Below are 19,985 nucleotides of genomic sequence, written 5' to 3' on the forward strand. Positions count from 1 at the left end.
GTCAGATGATCTTTGCCCAAGGTTCCACTAACAGTACCAGTAAGATTTTAACTATAATGGGAGTCAAGACAACTAGTTCATAGGTAGATATCTACATCTACAAACACCTGAAGTTATGAATTAAGGTGACATCTAAGTTACTTGCCTAGGTTCCCTGTATAAATGATGGAGAGGAGTTGGAACCTTCACAGTGTTCCTTATTCCATCTTAAGAGACAACTGTAAAATTATGGGTGGGATGTCATACTCCATTAACTTCTAAGGAACCCTAGATAAGTGATTTAAGCTACCTACACAGCTTTAGAGGACTGAAATTCAATGAGATGAGAGAAAGAGAAAAAGAGAGAGAGGAGAAAGGGAGGGGAGAGAGAGAAAGAGAGGAAGAAAGAAAAAGAAGGGAAGAAGGCGAGAAGGGAAGAAGGAAAGAAAGAAGGAAGGAAAGAGAAAGAAGAGTGATTTCTCTTTTTTATTAGAAAATAGCACCATGTATTAAGAAATTATACAGTCATCTTTACTGGCATTTTTAAAGAACAAATCCTAACTTGCTATAAAGCAAGATATCAAATCCGGATCCTACCAACTGAAATTTTCCCTGTACTTTCATCTGGATAGTTAATTATATAATTCTGATCCGAAAGCCTCTGTAATGTTATTCCTTCAGTATGACACTTCAGAAATAACTAAACTTCAGAGATAAGTGAAGCTGTTTCTGAACCCTTCTGGACATTTGCAGGCCAAAGAAAATTACATCAGAATAACACAACAGCAAAAGGTGCTCAAGTAACATACAGCTCTGCTAAACCCTAAACATGGTGGCTATTTTATTTAACTCTAACAACATTTCTGTTGTGTGATGCCAACTAATGCAGGGCAACTCTAAAGCCAAAGAGGGTAAAGGAAATCACTTTTTGCAAATCTGTGCCAAACCCTTTCAAAAGACAACTAGGAATGTTGCAAAAGTGATCAAAGGCGAAAGAGCCTGCCAGGCTTTATTTACTCTCTACTCTCTGTCTGTCGGGGATTGACATTTTTTATATTTTTATTTCTTTTTTAAAAACAATAGTTTAGACAAATGTGTCTAGACTGATGGTAGAGCAAATGTGACATTAATTATGGATTCCTACACAGTGGCTCAGTGGATGTGGGCAGTTGCCAGTTCCCAGGGAAACAAAAATTGCCAGGCTGCCAAACTGGAAAGAGCTGCTTATCTTACCATGGTCACGTCTCTGAGCGTGACTGGTGTCAGATGCTTCAGAAGAGGTTGCTGGCACATCGGAGTGGACAACTGTAGGGTAGCAGCACTGGGAAGGTGCTGCTGCGCTTCTAGCAAAAGGTGTTAATGGAGAGGAGCCTACAAGGGGATTTGTTTTCACAGCTCTGCAGGGGATACTTCAGATCCAGTCGCGTGCCAGGTGAAAGCTAATTTGGCTTCAAGAAAGTCTTCTGCAAATGTGGTGAGGCTGTTTCTGCACCCCAACCTAGCCCATTTAGTGGTACCCTTTAGTCTGCTCTCACAGGGTTGGTTTGCTCAGGCTTGTCCACACGACAGTGGGTACCCAGAAAGTAGGCAATATTCCAGATCTTTTACAACAGTATTAAAACATCTTCCTTGCTGGGAACATCTTCCACCTTGGGAAGACTTTTGTGTTATTCTGGTTCCATTACATTGGTGGCTCCAAATAAAGGTGTTATCAGCTAATAAACTAGTGCCTTTCCCATCTCAGTTTCTTCCAGCTGATGGCTCTGATATTCCAGCAAAAATTCCCATTAATAATTCTAAAGTGAAATTCTTGTATTTTGCTCTGTTGAATATCATCCTGTTTCTGCTTTTCTCACCCTCAGGACATCAGTTCTCCCTGCATGATACCCCAGTCCTTCTCTTTGTGTCATCAGCAAATCTCAACAGTCTTTTGTGCTGAAGTGACTAATGACCATATTAAATATGCTTATTTTTAAGAAATGGTTAATGACAAGCATAACTCTTGAAAAAAACTGATCTAGCAACCTCCTTCCAGCCAAATACATAATTTCTTTCATCACATGCATTTTTGCTTTCTATTGAGCTGATTGCTTACACATCTTCCAGCTAAATCATATTTGATCACTGATGGGCTACGACATATATTCGGATATTTTGTGGGGCTTTTGGAGGGCAGAGGAAGATATAAATACACTATCATAACAGGGCAATGTCACGTAGTGTAGAACATACTGCTGACAATACCCTTCTCCGTTCATACATGGAAGTCTGTATTGTACTAGTGTTCCAGACTGGGTTGTCAGCTTCTGCACAAGTTTATAGGTAATGTCTTTTGCAAGAAAAGTACTTTCTAATATTTGGGCACATGGCTGAACATAAAAAAAAAAAAAAAAATTTAAAAGCTACCAAAAAAAAAAAAAGAAAAAGAAAGTAGGCAAAATGGTTTTGTCTTTTAATAAAGACTCAGCAGTATAATTTTTAGAACTTGCCAGTGACACAACCCGTTATTGGTTTGTCCATATTAAAAACTTCCTGGCTTTATTTTTAATTAAAAATAGCTCTGACTGGCAGAAATGCTGAAGGCTGTAACCTTCTGGTTATCCACAAAACTAGAATAACAAGGGCAACCTCTCCTTACCCTGCCTCTTCACGCTGTCTCTGTTCTCCCAGAGGGTCTAACTCTTCCCACTCAGTCTAGGGCTGTTCTGCTGAGTCTGACACCAAAACTGTGGAGCTGAATTTCCTGTAGGGATGCCAGGGACAAAACCAGAGTCAATGTGTAGCCACAAAAAATCCCTTAAAACTTAAGACTCAGAAAAATGACTCAGACTGGCTGAGGAAGCCAATTCATACAGATAACTACTCTCTGTAGCATTCAGACTAGGGTGAAAGAGGTGGGTGAAAACTCCTGCCCTGTTATTAAAAAAAGCAATTTCCCTGAATTCTCCCTGAATTGAATTCTCCATTGCCTTGAGTGATCCGCTGGTGAAAGTGCGGCAGTCAGCTCCGCTGGTGCCAGAACCACAGGCGCTAGGCATTGCTGGAGCATCGCGCGTTCTCTCTGGAGGCAACGCACCTCCCAAAATTTTTAGTTCGCCATTTCCTTCGGGGATGTGAATATGGAGCTGCCAGTAGAGTGGGTGGGGATGGACTGTATGCTTCTCTGCTGCACCTGATCCATCAAGGACCTGAGCCAAATTGTTACGGCATATATGTAGATAGCTTTAACGCTCCATTTAATGGCCAAGAGGCAATCAGCACATTTGCATGTAGTGTGGCTATGTCCTCCTGAGCTGGATGAATGATTCGGGCATGTTTTGACTATTTTCACTGGTGCAAGTGGGCAAGGGAGGCAGAAAGAGCTGGAAAACTGGGGCTTCAAGAGACATGCCAGTGGGAATGCCACCTCCCGTGGTCTGTACCACCTCCACCTCAGCCTCCCCCGAACAGCCAGTGTCCAATGAACTTTTTGCCTCCCCAGCTCTATCACGTCCCTGTGTATGAACTGATGCTGCTGGTGTTTGCATGAAGACACCAGACTGTGAGCAGAAGGGCAGGGTAGTGACCCCCAACAGAGAGGCAGGGTGGGCAGCTGGGAACGATCGCGCCTGGACCCATCACTGCCAATTCCACCAGCGCTGTTTGCTGAACTCCTGCCTCCTCGTGCTGCCCCCTTTTTCACGTGGTTTGGCTTTCAAGGCAGCACGTTTATTCAAATCAACTCCCTGATACCAGGAGGGTGAAAAAAAATATACCTTTTAACTCAGACCTTCCCAATGAAATGTTGCCTTTCTACAAGAAGGAAGCAATCCTTGAAAGAACTGCTCCCAGCATAGATGTACCCTGAAGAGAAACTTTTATAGATACAACACACAGAGGAAACTGGAAAGCCCTTGAAATTTTATATCAAGAAGGGGTTTCTAAAGGGCAATTCAAAATGAGAACTTATTTTACCCAAACCAGTCTAAGCAGCATTACTGGCCAAAGTAAGTGGCCACACGCAGGAGCAGCAGCAGGAGCAGTGCGCAGGGAAGATGAAGTAACATATGGGGCCGGGGCATTTGTTCCCAGCATGAACATCATTTCACAGTTCTTGCTTCCCTCAAAACACACAGAAAAAAATCAAGATGTACAACCTTCCTTTGGAGGGTCCATGGTGTAAAGGCACTAAGTTCATTAAAAGCATTTATTTCATAAAAACCAGGCAAACATGCCTCGCGTGGCAGGAACTATCAACCTGGGTAGAGTAAGATCTACCAAGTGACAGTGAAAGACTGAATTACATTTTGGGCTTCCTAAGCCACCAAGTCCCCCTAAGCTTTTTCTCCACATTTCGACTGGCTGACACCTTCGACATTGTCCACATTTCAAAATTTTTAAAAGTTTCTAGATGACTATTCATTTTCCATTAAATCTTGGACAAAGAAAAATAATTCTTTTTCAACTGAATCTGTAAGTGACAACAACGCATGGATTATGGAAACAAATTAACTGCTTTGCTGTTCCCACTGTGCACAGTTGTACTAGTTTAAGTAAACTTGTTCAGCTTCTGCCAGTAGTCAAATCCTTAACACCAGTGCACAACAGGAGACCAGTGACTTTTGATCTACTTCCATTTACAAGATGTATCTTTAAACACAATATAAATTTAAGTAGGTGGTATTGCCCCATGGGTAACTCATTAGTGAAGAAGCTGGAGATGATATACTCTAGATATTCTGTATTCTAATATTTGTCTTATTAACGTCTCTCTGTGCCTCCATTCCCTTACCCTTAAAAGAGCATTAATATATCCTGAAGTACGATTGATACAAGGTAGTACAGTAAAACTAACCAGTCCTGTTTATTTAGGCAATTCTAAGCCAAAAGTGATATACGACATTAGTAAATGTGCATGTAAGTCTAATTTTAATTTTCAAGAATGCCCCAAAAAAGTAAAGCTCTGCAAAATCATTGACTGGGGCGTTACTCAAAAGGGAATTAAAGAAAACTATTTTCTTCTTTTTCTTTTGATTTTTAACCATCTTTTTCCAGCCTTTTTTAATTTTCTAGTAATTTTCCTGGGTTTGTGCGTTCCTATTTTTTTGTATTGAATAATGCCTATATGTTGGGTTGACTTGTTTTGCTTTGCTTTGTTTTTCCCTTTGTACTATTTTCTTGTTGAATTTGTCACTTCTCGTGGGAAGCGCTGATCTTTCCCTATCCTCATTTTGATAAGAAATGGCTACCAGCCTAGTGAAAATAGGCATTTTTCCTATCTTTTTTCATAATTGGACTTTTTGAACAGAAAATCCCTTAAAATAAATAGGATGTAACCTCAGAACAGGTTTTTTGTATTGTACTAAAACTTGTTTTCTTCATGTGGGCTGAGGCTGTTGCAATGAATTATATGTTCCCAGCATCCAAAGATTCCGAATGCTCACTGCCAAATGCCAGGAGTTACTATTAATAGTAAGCTTTTGACTACTCCCTGCCCCATAAAAGACTGTTTCTGATACAGAATGGGCTCATACTTGGCATGAGCAACATACATGCAAGACTGTGCATTCATGAAATACACGTGTTCCCTACGAAAACACAGGCCAAGGTATGACAGAGAAGAGAAAGGGGAGATGGGAATACTTTATAGGCTGTGAAAGGAAAGAGAAAAAGCAATACACAGCAAAATGAACCTGCTGAATGGGGAGTCCCAGGTGAGGAAGGTGTGTGAGCCTGTGTGCAGGATCTCACCAGCATCAATGGGATACTTATGGCCCTGGCTGAAGTCCCAGTGAGACCCTTCTTTGTTGACACTTTTCTGCAATAATTCAGCTCATTAAAGTGACAAAAGATGTATCCAACAAAAAAAAAAAAAAGAAGTGTGGAAGTGCACCGTTTCCTGCCATTTTACAGAGGTGACTCAACGCACATCGGGGTCAGACACACAGCAGAGCCAGCCCAGCGGAGGGGCAGGACTGCAGGACCCTGGTGCTCAGCTGTCCAATGGATTTCCACCCCAACACCTTCCAGAAATCTGCCTCTAGTTGTTTATGATAGATATGTATTTAAATATTTTACTTTATTTTAACATAAACACACAGACTGCATCTATACTAGTACATTAAACGTGGGAGCAACACTTCGCTGGATGTCCATGTCCACACTGCTAAATACTCTCCCCAAAGTGGGCAGCCGCATCCAAACTGCTACTGGGAATGGTTCCTGTTCTCTGCTCGCTCCCAGCTTACAACTGGGTCCTGCTGGGATCAGGCCAGAAGCATGCTAGGGAAAATTCAGGCAATTTAACAGCAGAGACAACCAAGGGGCTGCACCTGAAAATGCTCCTTAGCACTGTTTAATCTATCAGCACAGGTGAAAGACATGGTGTCTCTGGTCAAAAAAAAACCCAACCCAACAGCAGCAGCAGCAACATAAAGACATGGATCAACTGAAGTAGTCAAAACTGCTCTTGCCCTCCCAAGACACTGAGCCCATTCACATTTTGCTTTCGGAGCCCCTCTGAACAAGATGCCTTGAGTCAACAAGGTATTTACTTATTTATTTATTCTAAATTTATCCCAGGGTTAGGTAACCAGTCTTTTATTGATTTCCTTCCTTTCTTGAGAGTTTTGTTCCTTCCCCCCACCTCCTCTTCTGTATCTCAGATGATGACCCTGTCATATAAACGTTTCCCAAACACTCCCAGCATGTGGACCTCAAGTTGTCAGTTCTTCAGAACAGGGCTCGGGACTCATTTTTAATGCATATTCAGGGGTTGGGGGAAGGAGAGAGGAGGGAGAAAGTACGGAGTGAATTTATTTCTTTTTTTGTACTAGAACAAATCCAGATTAATGCCAGTTGTGCTGATGAAAGAGAAATTTGTCTTTGTGCTGCCCAGCGGGGATCTTGTAGGCTACAGAATATTCCCCTCCTTGGTTGTAGACCAACACAACTCTGCAGCACACAGGGCTCTCTCTTCACAGCCCTCGTCTCGCTCGGCCCTGATTAGCAGAGATGTCAACAACAACTTTTCTCCTGGCTCCAGTGGGGGATGTCTATGGCTCATGCCTGGTTTACTCCCTACTCATCACATTTTGCTGGCAGCTACCTCTACCATTGGAGGGACAAATGTGTTCTCAGTTATATATCTCCTAATCGCTGACCTATGGCACTGCAATGAGGGGAGCCTTTCTGGGGCTGGAGCAGAATTTATCCTTTTCAGAGGGGTGGTTCAGTGAATATAACTGCAGATAACCTTGGGGGTTGGTTATAGCAGCTGCTCATTGCCCAATCTAGCAAAGTGTACAAGCCCGGTGCTTCAGCTGAGGCCACCCATAGTCCCATCCGTCTCCACATGAGATTATTCTCACTGGACTTCACCCATCATAAAGCTAAATGCATTGTCTGAGGTGGCACTCTGGAAGAGAAGCTGGTTCCTCCCACCCGAAGAGATGTGGCTACAACCACCAAGGTAAACAGCTTTGTGGAGGTGCTCATCTCACATCACTGACGGCAGAGACACCTTGGTCTGAGGCAGCCAACGTTAGATGAGGACAAGCCCCAAGGGTCTGCTGTGAGCCCCCAACTTAGCAGGGTCACACCAAGGTGCACTGGGTCTGCAGAGGCAACACACAGCCCTTACCGATACAGCAGTTCCTGGGGCTAAATAACAATCTCAGTTCCCTCCCACTCCGCATCGCCATCAGCTAATTGATCCTCACGGTTTAGAGTAATATATATAAATAAGCAGACCTGTGATTCACAGCAGCCAGGTTTCTAAGAGGGTTTAATGTCTTTGTGGGTGAAGCTTTTTGCAGAGTGGGGTACCAGTGTCCGGGTGGGACACAGCCAGTGCTGCTGGCTGTGTTCATTGGAAAATCTGGCCCAGCCTGTAGATACTGAATGGGAAGAAATCCAGCTCCTGGCTCTTTAGAAAACCTGGCCCCTTGCATTTCAAAGTTTCTGGTTTATCTATCTCCTCCACACCTGTCACCTCTTGCAGTCCTACAAGGAGTCAGAAGCAATTCAGTGCTAAAAAATAGAAAATAAAGAAATATAGAGAATTGCAAAGAGGGCACCAGCAGACCTGATTTCCAGAGCTCATCTTCCCAGGTACGGCAGATATGGCATGAATTTGTAGCTCTCTGGGACCCACCACTTGCTATTCACAAAGGTGGTGCAACCACCTGTCCCTACACCTGTAGCCTACGCGCCTGGGAAGTTTTTACCACAAACCGCAATCGCTCCTGGTTTGTCCAACTCCACGCTGTCCTCCTGTGGGAAGCCACACAGCTCCTCACCATGCTCCTGACGCAGCGATGGCAAACACCAGGAAGGGGTTGACCACCCTGGTACCACCACCAAGCCACGGCTCAGCTGGAGACGCAGCTGCAGAAAACCGGCTCCAGCTCCGGTGGGGTCGGACACGCGAGGTCAGATGTCCGGTCTGAACCAGGACCTCGGTTTCTCTCTGCCTAGAGAGCATGTGGGCATGTACCGCATTTGAGTGACCGAGCGGATGCTTAAAATAAGGAGAAAACGCTTTGAAAATGTCATCTCCTCCACTGCCTTCGGTGCCCACAACTATGTTTGCACAAATATGTCAGGGGTATCAAGAATTTTATAATGATACTCCCTCACCCATGGTTCCAGTTAAAACTGCTGTAATAAACAAAACATACAGAGCACATCACTGGCACCAGAGGCTATAATTTTCTCTGAGCAGAAATATTACCAAAAAAAAAGGAAGAAAAAAAAAAAGAAGAAGAAAAAGGCAGGATTTCATCCAATTTAGGAAGAAATCTATGCAGATCTTTCCTTTCATTAAACTTCTCAACTATTATTAAAGGAAAGTCAGTAGCCAAAAATTCTTTGATGATGACATTGAATCATTTGATGATAGAGTGTTTTGGGAAAGGCTACAGATGCAGATCACTGGTAAAAATCTTGAGTCCCAGGAATAATAATGTTTCAAATGTCACAATACTTTCCATTTTGCGGGGGAACAATTTTAACCCTCTTTTTCAAGTGAGGTCTACATTTTCTCTTAAATATTTTGGTTTTGCAGCTATGAGGAAAATAATATATGATGCCTTTTCTTCTGAAGCTGCAGAAGATCTTGACTGATGGCAAAGAGAAAGCAAGTACCAAGGCAAGAAATCTTGGTACTGCAGAATATGAAACATGCAATGCTCAAGCATACTGGGAGCAAAGGTGTTTATTTTCTTATTTTCCTGCTTAAGACATTTCATAAAACAAGAAGGAAAACATGGGCTGCATAGTGAACAATTCATCAGTGCATAACTCCTCGTTATTCCAAATTCTATTGTCTCCATATTTTTATGTTTCAGATATCCCTAATGCTTTATTTTTCACTAGTTTTTAGTGCCTGGCTGTGGACACTTTAAAGAAGTGACTTTTAAAGGTGCTGATCAGTGCTGTTCAGGGGACGGAGCTATCTGAAGGTGCTTCTCTTGCTGTGTCACCCCCATCCAGTGACATTGACCTTCTCCCTTATCTTGGCTTTTTTTTTTTTTTTTTTTTTTTAAAATCAATCACTCTCTTTTAAAACTCAGTGGAAATGCTCCCATTCAGTAAACCAAATGAGCATGTCTTCCAGCACACGCTAAACTCTATCCTAGATCAACAGACCATATAATCCCCTTGACTTCAACCCTGGATTTAAGGATAAGTATGTGACCATGCATTTTTTTCAAGTGGGAGTCAAAGAAACAAAAGATTCAATCCAAGCTGCATCTGGCCAGCTTTGAGCACCTGCAAAAAGAAGCCGGGGGCTTCTGCGCCCACCCCTCTGAGACTGAGGCAGAGACCATTTATTTCTCCTCTTCACTCATATTTCATCAGTAGTAAATTGTGGGTCCCCTGTGTTATGTGCCACAGTACACACAAATGAAGATGTTTACCCAGCCCACGTGTCAGAGGGCAGCAAATGAGTAAAGCAAGCAGGGAGAACACAAGGTGACAATGACTGTGGGCCAAAAATAGCCTGTTTTGGTGCACTGGAAGGAACAATTCCTTTGGAGCTGCCATCTTACTTAAAAATGTAATGTCATTTCCAAATACTGACTTGAGATACTTTACTTTGGTGTACTGGTTAGTAAATGAAGATTAATTGTTTTGGTGAGGATTTGAGTGTGGGTCCAAACCAGAAATATTATATAGAAAATTTTGACAAGATTACATTTTTGAATGAGAATTTCCTTTTGGCTGGAAAATGTTTTTCATCTGGGATAGACATTGCTCAGAAAAGTCCCTAACTGAGGAGTCACGCGCAGATGATCTATGATCTCTGCATTCAAATTTTCCAAAGCTGATGATAAAAACGAGCGGTGGCCTTGGGACCCCAAGTCACCAGTGCAGCAAGAGGTGCCTGGCCAGTTCACTGCAGGTGATGATCCACCCTTGTAGCTCTCAGGGTACTCCTGGGAGACATCAGGATTTCAGTGGCCTCACTACAGAGTGGATAAAGGCAGGAGAGGAGCAGATCTGTGACGTCCATTCCTTTAGCTGCTATAGTGGTGGTGGCACTGAGGAGATAAGGGTTTATTGGTCAGTATTATTTATCAATTGCATTGTTTAGCCCCAATGGTGAGCATGGTGGACCTCAACGCTCTACATGAGATGGGAGGTCAAGAGCTAGCATGGAGCATGGCACAGATAGATGTGGCACAGAGGAAGAAACAGCAATGAGTTTGTCATGGTTATTCCATGTCTGGCATCCTACACGGTCCAGAAATAAGTGAAGACAGGGACACTTGGGGATGGAGAGAGGAGCTTTTCAGAGCATGGTCTGGATATACTTTTGTGTGGAACCAGCAGATGGCAAAAGGCCCTAAGGAAACACCATTCCTTCTTGGCTCTGGCTTTCTCTCCCTAACCCACTGTCTCTAGCTTTCTCCTGCAACACAACACCACCCTTTTCCTCTCCCTTTCCTTTCCATGGAGGAGAAAACCCTCCTGCAAGACCCTCTATTTGTGCTGAGAATGGGAAGGCACTGATGATCCTGAGCTTCATACACTAACGTCCAGGAGATGAGGGTTGAACTATTAACCTGGCCATTTGGGTGGTGAATGACCATCTCTGGACAATCCTCTCTCTGCAGATCGAGGCTCCAGTAAGACATCTTTATCCCATTTGGATTGCAAATTTGCGGGACTAGCACTGTCACTTCAAGAACTTATTACATAATTGACATAGAGTGTCACATCTTTTCATTATTCTACTGCTACATTACTACAATAGGATGTCAGGCTGTGTGGAAAACCTCTTTCAAAGCTTGCTGTGCCAACCAATGCTGCTGTAACCCATTCACTATTTCTCACCATCCCTTATGTTTCCCTCTAGTTTTTCCAGAGGAAGGTATTAACCAAGAGCTCTGCCATCACCTCCTGACAGAGCCAGGCAGACTCGTGCATAACCATCCTCACTGCTCATTCAAACTACTCCAGATAAACTCCGTCGCTGACCTGGGGAGTGCTCGGGCAACCCCTTGCCTACGGACAGAGTTGGGGAGGTTGTAGCAAACACCTGGGACAAGGACATTTTCCAGCAGCCCAGTAATTTTCTTAGCAAACCACCATCCGTGGCATTAGTTACAGCACCCAGATGCTATGTAGATAAAACAAGTCTGATGTACTGGGCAGAGAAAGGAGGATTTGTGAAGGAGGATCTCAGCCCTCTGCACTGCCTGGAGTGGTTGGTGCCACCATGGTCCCACTTGGCCACTGTGGTTTGTGGCTACTGGGAGGTGCAGTCGATTTACATCAGGTTGTGTCTCTCCCTGAAAAGCAAACGGTAAAAGCATGATAAAATGTGATTCGCTGAATGGCAACCAGCAGAACAAAAGTCCCCAGACAGCTGCTTTTCCCAAGCGTTCCCTTTCCGACAGGCAGCTGGAACTGATAAAGCCGTAATTGCCCCTTCCATTTCAGAGAGCATCGTGGGGAGGGGTGCACAGAAAGCAGCCTCTGTCCTACCTGGTGGGCACACGAGTCTCACGCAAAGCACATTTTTGCGTGCAACTGGTGCAAGGACGTAGAGAAAACATTTTCCTTTTTTTTTTTTTTTTTTTACATCAGCAAATATCATGTCACCTAAATCCCTTGGTCCCTCTGCATCTTCCCAGCCCTGGTCCTGCTGCTCATGCCTGTCGGAGCCTGGAGCAGGGGAGGGAGCAGAGCCCCACGTTGCTCTGCCGTGCAGGGCACAGATGCTCAGCAGCCGGTGGTTTGGCTGCCAGAGGAGCCCCAGAATCAGGCTGGTCTTGTAGGAAACAATGGTATTGTTGCCACTGGAATAAACATCCTGGTGGCCCATTTGTGTTTATCTGGTATTTCCATTCTCTGCTGATTAACCCAGCCAAGCGAGGTCTTCATGTGGTAATTACAGCACAGCTCATTTGTGTGTGTTTTACAATGGTGTTGATATAATCCCACTAGAGCACCCCAAGCATGTGCAAGGAGTTCCCACCAGAAATCTAAATATCGCCCCAGCGCTGCTGACAGCTTAATAACATGACAAAGTTCAGTCTCGCTGGATGTCAGGGACAGGAATGCAGCTCAGGCTGCTCTGACCTGGAGCTTTCAAAATACCGTACACTTGAGGCTGAGCGTTTGACAAATAACCTTTTCTTTGCCTGCTCAAATCCATCAGACGTTACCAGGTGCCATGGAGAGGCCACATGCCACTGTTAAAATGTTAAATTGAGTGGCACAGCCATCGAATGCTCTGGGGAGGGACATTTATCTTTATTATTATTGTTATTAATAATGCAGATATTGCTGTGCGTTGCATTCCAAGGTATTTTTGCAGCACTAAATCATCCAAACGCCCATCGACGGCCCTGATAAATCACACAATAAACCAAAATTCAATACAGCTGTCAGCCCAGACCCCAAGCAAACTCTCAGTGAGCTTAATTATAAAGTTCAGGCGGGGACTGAGCCTGTTTGCGAGGGGATGAGCACCAGCATGGCACTGCCATTTCAGGCACTGGGGAAAAGCTGTATCAGCCCTCTCCTCCTGCTCCTCAGTATCTCAGCGCTGCCGCAAGCAGCGGGATGGGATGGATGGATGGCTGGTCGTGACAACGTTTCTCATCATTTTCCTCTTTCTGCTTTTTCCACACTGTTTCTTTACTTCTTCCTATTTTTTAAGCTGTTTCTCTCCATTTGTATTATTTCTACTTTTCCTTTTGCTCCTCTGTTTTCCTCCCATTCTTTCCCTCTCCCCCGTCATTTGCTTTCTACCTCACCATCCCTTTCTTGTTCTTCCCCTCTTCTTCCCCTCCCGATCCCCCCCCATCAAAGCAAGGAAATCGTAACCCAAAGGAAGAACAAGAATTGAACCCGTGCCAACGCAATGGGCCAAGAGGCTACATATGGAACCAGCAAATCACAGAGCCATGAAGGATGTTAGTGATTTAAAGTTATGTATATTGAAGTCTGGATCTTAAAATGAATCCATAATGGTAGAGGTAACTAATGGAGAGAATTAACTGACAGCAAGCAGAGTTTTTTCTTTAACATTGTTATGTTCCCACAAACTCCTCTTTTCCGGTCCCCACCCTTCCCCTGCTCCCCTTTCTGATTAGTTCAACATCCACGTTGACAATGAAAAGCTAAAGCTGCTGCTTTATGGATAAAGATTTTAGCCCATACACCATAAATATGAGTGCCGCTCTGGCTGGATGCAGAGCAAGGCATCCAACTGGCTCTGACAGCCACAGGGCTCTCCCTGCGGAATCGTGCCCCGTGGCAAGGGGTAGTGAATTTTCCCAGCCAAACTGGCATGGCAGCACGATTCTCGCTGCGGTGTGATAAATAACCTCCCTAGGACTTGGGCTTCAGCGGAGACGTGGTGCAAAAGCCAGCTGGTCCCCTGTGGCAGCTCAAATACCAACTGCACCAGTTTTCTGGTTTTCTGTCATTACAGATACCAGAATTAAAATGCTGCTTTGAGGGAAGGATGCCACCACATGTGTATATACACACACACACGTAAAAACAGATTTATGTATGTGTGTATGCATAAATATGTACACACACACAAAACATTATAGAAAGGAAAAACTACTCTACAACTTTACTATACTTGCAAAGTCAAACACTCTGAACTTAGAAAAAAACAAATACTGCTCATCTGAGCCAAATTTGCTACTTCTTACGGTGGCACTGGGATCTGAGGTGGCAACAGTTGAGGTGCAGGAGCTCTGAGCGCTCCCAGCTGCACTTGAAAGCAGTGGGAACGGAACCCAGATACCTGCCTTTACTACTTAGTGTATATGTATGTATGTATGTATGTCTAGACCATGAGACCCCTCTTGGCTCACGCCACCTAGCACCCTCCCAAACTAAATCTGTCCCCAGCACCGTTTGGAAGTTCATTTGTCCAAGGCCTGTTTCTAATAAGCAGTTTGGAGGCAGCCATCCAGTTTAGGAGGGTAAAGCCAGTATGGACAGGAGCCATTTTGTGCCAGTTTATCCTGGAGATTGGGAGTGGTCCCAGCACAGTGAATTTATTGGTACAGCAGTACCCTGAAATTGCTGTGCTGTGCAACATACTGTGGAAAATCATGGCTTAAATAGATGAATCTGAGCATCCAAAGTGAAGAGAAAACTCCTATCTGACACTCTCTGTCTTGATTCCCACGCTGTGAAACGTCATCCTGTCCCCCTTAGGGATACATGAAGTGATTTAATGAATGTTTGTGAAGCAATTACAAATGACACTGCTGTAGAAAGCACATGATACCACGATTATCCTAAGGAGCTCCCTAACAGACTGAGTAATAAGCAATAAAGAAGGCTCAGCACCATGCATCGCTGAGAAAACAAATTGCATCACCCATTCAGGGTGCTGAACGGGGCAGGACCTGCGCAGGATGTGGTACATGAGCCGATGAAAGCTGGTACCACAACCCGTCCGCACAAGGAGGTGAATGAGAATTACGTGGGTGACCTGAACTCCAGCAGGTTCTTAAAAGTCCTTCCCTTGGTATGGATAATATTCTTTAATGTTGTTTTAACAAAGGGTTGAGGAAAGGGGGACTTCTTGCAATAAATTCTTTCTTGCACTTCTCAATGAATATAATTCCATCCAGCTTTTCCCAAAATCTATGGCTTTCAATGCAAGGGAACTAGAAGAAATCCCCCCTATTATCTCTGCCCTAGAAATTCAGAGCATAAGGGTTACTTAAACACTAAAGAAAACACCCTTTCTTTTTGGTTTTGGCAGTTTAGGCTTTCCAGAGTGCTGCACCTTCTTCCCTATGGCATGAAATTCCCCTTCACATTCCGCAATGCTGATTTAAGGAGAAACTTAAATGGATTAAAGCCCCTGGAGTGTACACACAACATGAGAGAGAAGGGCTGTGTTTCCCTCTAGTTGCTGAACAACAAGGACGATTAGAGACTGGCCACCAGCTCTTGGCATTGCCACATTCAGCCCTGGGATGATGGTGCTGGAGGAGCCAGTTGCTGCGGAGTGACTAGACTGCGGGTTTTTCCTTTTCCTTCAGACTTCACCAGAGAAAGGCTAGATACTGTTAGCAGTGGCTGAATATTGGCCAGATTATGGGGCATGTGGGTATAGCCTATATTTATTTTTTTTAAGTATATATTTGTTTGATGTTTTGCAAGCATCTGCTTAAGATTTCTGTGCTTATCTAACGGGAGGAAAGAGCCCATTCTTCCCAAAGCCAATTCAGTGCAAGAAAATGTCATAACACTGCTGGGCCCCTTTGTTTCATCCTTCGCCAGAGGGACTCCATAGTTCCTCTGCTACTTCTTGGAAAGCCAAGAGCAGTGGCTGGCAATTAAAGGCATCTGCTGGGCTCACGAAAGGAAAGGCATGCACGAGATATGAAGGATGGATGACACCTGAAATGTCTAAACTCTTGCCTGGCGCAGACTGGACTGATTGCAGCGTGTCTAGCAGGATGTGTAGAGTGTTACAGCAGGTATTGAGATAAAAAAGAAAAACCAAACTAAACCCTCCTTGACACAGCTTGCCCCCCCATCCCTGAAGGAAGAGGTGCCAGCAGCTAAGGACTCTATTTTTCACATGGCAAGCAGGGAGAGACAGCAGTACAAATCCCTGTCAGATACAGCGATTAGCTGGGTAGAAGCGATCCTTCAGAGACCAAATGACCAAAAAAATGACCAGCAGCATAGAGACACAGCTGTGGAAAGGGGAATGCTTGGGCTTGTTCGGAGCAGATGTATAAGGAATGATAAAATAAAGACAGAAAAAATGATGAGTGATCCAGGTTGTTACTCACCCCATTTTTCATCATTCAGGTCTGCAATCACAATCACTCACGCACAGAAACCGCTTTTTCTTACACAGTGCCTAATGGATCTGATTCACTCACTACCGTAAAATACCACCTAGACCACTGTCCAGAGACCCTGAGACCAGTGACAGGTTGGTTTGTACAATGAGAGAAGCCAGAGCTATAGGTAACTATTTTTAATGAAATAAACACTAAAAAACCAGCTCCAGTGTGGAACGTTTTGTGTGTGTGGTCAGTATGTTAAACCCCAAGGTCTGGGGCTCCTGGCACCACGCTTTGAAGCATTCAGTACTGGCCACTCCCAGAGATGCTCATCAGGATGGTGCAGTTTCATGCGTGTGGTTCTGGCAACGCAGTGACACGAGGGAGCTGTGCGAGGGGTGGGTTTCTACGAGAAAATGCATGGCAGTGTTACCAATCACCCACAGCAGTGCTGGCCATGGTCAACCCTCACGCAGCTGAGTGACCGAACAGCAAAGCTGTACTTCCATTCAGGACTGGTTACAAATTAGGCGAAAAAGGGATTGCATTACCTTATTTATTCATTCTTTGATATGCCCGATGGTCACTTTTGCAGATGCCCTGGTTTTCCTCCATGCTGCCACGATCAGAGAGAAAGGGAAAGACCACGTCTGCTAGGAAGGTGCAGCTGGGTGCTTGCACATTGACAGCTGAGTCCAAAAGCAATCAGCCGAGGCCCTGGACTTCTACAGTTCTGGACAACTGAATAGTTATTCTAGCACTAGTTAAAGCAGAAACATTAGACTGACACTTACCAGCTTGGGTTTGAAGAATTTGAAACAAATTCTCGTTTTCATATCACACATCCCATCAAGAGAGATGTGGTACTAGGGAGATGTGGCCCAAAGGGTACAGCCTTTGGTGACCAGAAAAAAAATTGACATGTAAACTGGGAGAAATCCTACTTGTTCCTCTCCAGTTGCAGCTGGTGGATGATGAACTCTTGTTACTTCAGATGGATGTGATTCCCTGTCATTTGCTGTGAGAGGGACTCCGAGCCTCTGTCTCTAATGCTTCTCTGGAAGTGGTTTGCTTTGGGGAAACTAGACTAAAAGTTTTGTGCTGGAATAAAATTTACAATACTTCACATTTGTGTATCGTAGCGGAAAGGCCATCCTGGAGCCAAGCCACCCAACCCTGCCTCAGCTGTGTCTAACCTCTTGCAGCAGAAGCAATAAAAGAAATAAAGCAAATGGAAACCTACTTCTCCCAGCCCTGGAATTTAAGGACTTCTTGACCTGGAAATTGCATCCAAACTTTCATGTTTAACAACATTAATGGATATGTTCTTCATGAAGTTATCATATCCATATTTGAATCCCATATTCATTTTGATCTGCACAGCATCTTCCGGTAAAGGGCTCCAAAGTTTAATTATACGCTGTAAAAAGGCACTTCCTTCTGTTTGCTTTAAACTTCCTGCTTCATAATTTCATTAGGAACACATAATCTGTGCTATGAGAAATACTGAATAATCATTCCCCATTTCACCCCATCCATTATTTTATAGACCTGTAGTATAACCCTGCCACCTCTCATACCCCGTGCGCTGCACTTGGACCCTGCCTCGGAGAGTGCTCCCCGGTACCACCAGCTGCGCTAACTATATGGCACCAACATCTGGGGACAGGGCACGAGTTATACCCTGGCCGTGTTTCTTCTCCTAGCACTGACGTAGCTCACTTGTCCTTGCCGACTTTCCCTTGATTTCTATTAAATCGATTTTTAGAGCCAGTGATGAGTATGGCTGTATTCAAGCTGTGGGCACATGGTTTTTTCTTGCAGCCGAGGGAATGTTGCCTGTTTAAAAAAAACAATTAACAAATTAAACAAAAGTTCAGGAATAACCCAATGAGAAAATAAACCACTTTTATTCAAATTATCAGGTGTTAATCACTCTTGGAATATAAGATTATAAACAGCTCCAATTCAGGAAGGTGGATTTCTTCATTTAACACATACTCATTTGAAGGATACAAAAGAAATGTTTCCTTATTTATCCGAAAGCTTAAAATGAAACAATGAGCAGATACTTTTTTGCTTCTAAAAATTAAATTTAACTCTTTCTTCACTAATAAAATATACTAGCTATTATACAAAAAGGACATTAATTTTATTCACAGTTGACAGAGTACAGCTGCACAATCATAATATTAAAGGTGAACTGCAATGACATTTTAATTATATTATTCCTATTATTATGTGTTACGAGGATTAGAGTAGCACACAAAGGCTCTAATCAGGCTCCTGTTGTGTTAGGAGCTGCACATACAGAGAAGAAATATATAGTTCCTATCCCAAAAGGTTACAGTCTAATCTAAAATTACCCATTAATAGAGGATGTCCCTCAACTGAAAATCACAAGTATGTGAAGCAATTTATCCTGTCTGTCTTTCTTATCTGGTGGAGACCCCTAGATGCACAGCTACTTTTCACTGTCAACTGCTATAAAATAGTTGTTTACAAATAAATGTCTTTTCTTTGAAGCTTACCAGGTCCGAGTTTAAAGGTCATTCCTGCTTTCTCCGTAAGAGTTCCTGATTTTACTTTTTACCCCAGAAGTTCAGGCGGTGATAATCCTAACAGCCATTAGATATTTCTGAGATTAATGATATTTGGTGTGAAAAAAAATCTAGTCCTGATCTTGGGTCTGAGCCAGTAGCTAAAAATTTGAGTGTCCTTTCAAATGAGATTTTTTTTTTCCTGTATAATGCCCCAAAGTGGTACCGTGCCTGATCGTCATGTCACCGTGCACATCCCAAATTTTGCTTTTTAATGTCATTGCAATTTTTAAGCAACTGCGGGTCAGCTTAGGGCCATTCAGGTCTCTGTGCAGGTTGCTTTCACTCTGCAGGTGGGAAACTTGTCCATATACCTTTTAGGACTTCCAGACTGGTTCTTGCTATCCCCTCTCAGTGGAAAGACAGTAGCATGTACAGTGGGTTCCCCTTCCTCTCTTTCAACCTCAGACCCCCCTCAAAGTAACAAGGATTGTGCCCAAAATGAGTCAGGATTTGAAAATGAGTGGGGTTTGAAGAAAAAAAAGCATTTGTTCCCCCCTAAATCTCACTATGCAGCTTGGTTTTGATCTTCAGACTTTAGAACTGAAAGCAGACTACAAAAATAAATCTATTGATTGCTAGGTGATAAATTTCTAGGCAAAAGAGAGCAAAAGCCTTCAATTTTTTAAAAACAAAGAAAAAAACAACAAAGTGAGGGGGTACCATCATAGCTCTGAGGATTTGCACAGATGAGGACCCGTTCTCCAGAAACCAAACCAAGCAGCTACTGGGAATTTATTCACAGCCTCTGAAAATACAGTCACATGCACAAGCAGCCACTTTTGCACTAGGAAAGAGGGTTGGGTTGGGGCTTGGGGGTTTTCACCCCACTTTCTTATGGTTAATAATGCCCAGTAATTTCCAGCACTAAACGATGCAATATACTCCTGGTTTATTTGAAACCCAAGGCTTGGACACAAAATGGCATTGGGAATGAGAAGTGAGGCAGCGTGGCAGCTCAGCACACTTAAGGGAACATTTTTAAGCCATTTAGCAGGAGTTTATTGCTTCAGCGCAGGAGTCTTTGAGCATTCAAGCACGACAGGGTGTGCATTGTTGTGCCAGAATTGCCCGCCTTGGGTGTGTGTGGTGTGCGGCAAGGGGCCAAAGGCTGTGTTTAAACACACCC

This window comes from Buteo buteo, chromosome 17 (genome assembly GCF_964188355.1).
Source record: "Buteo buteo chromosome 17, bButBut1.hap1.1, whole genome shotgun sequence".
Classification (NCBI taxonomy): Eukaryota; Metazoa; Chordata; class Aves; order Accipitriformes; family Accipitridae; genus Buteo; species Buteo buteo.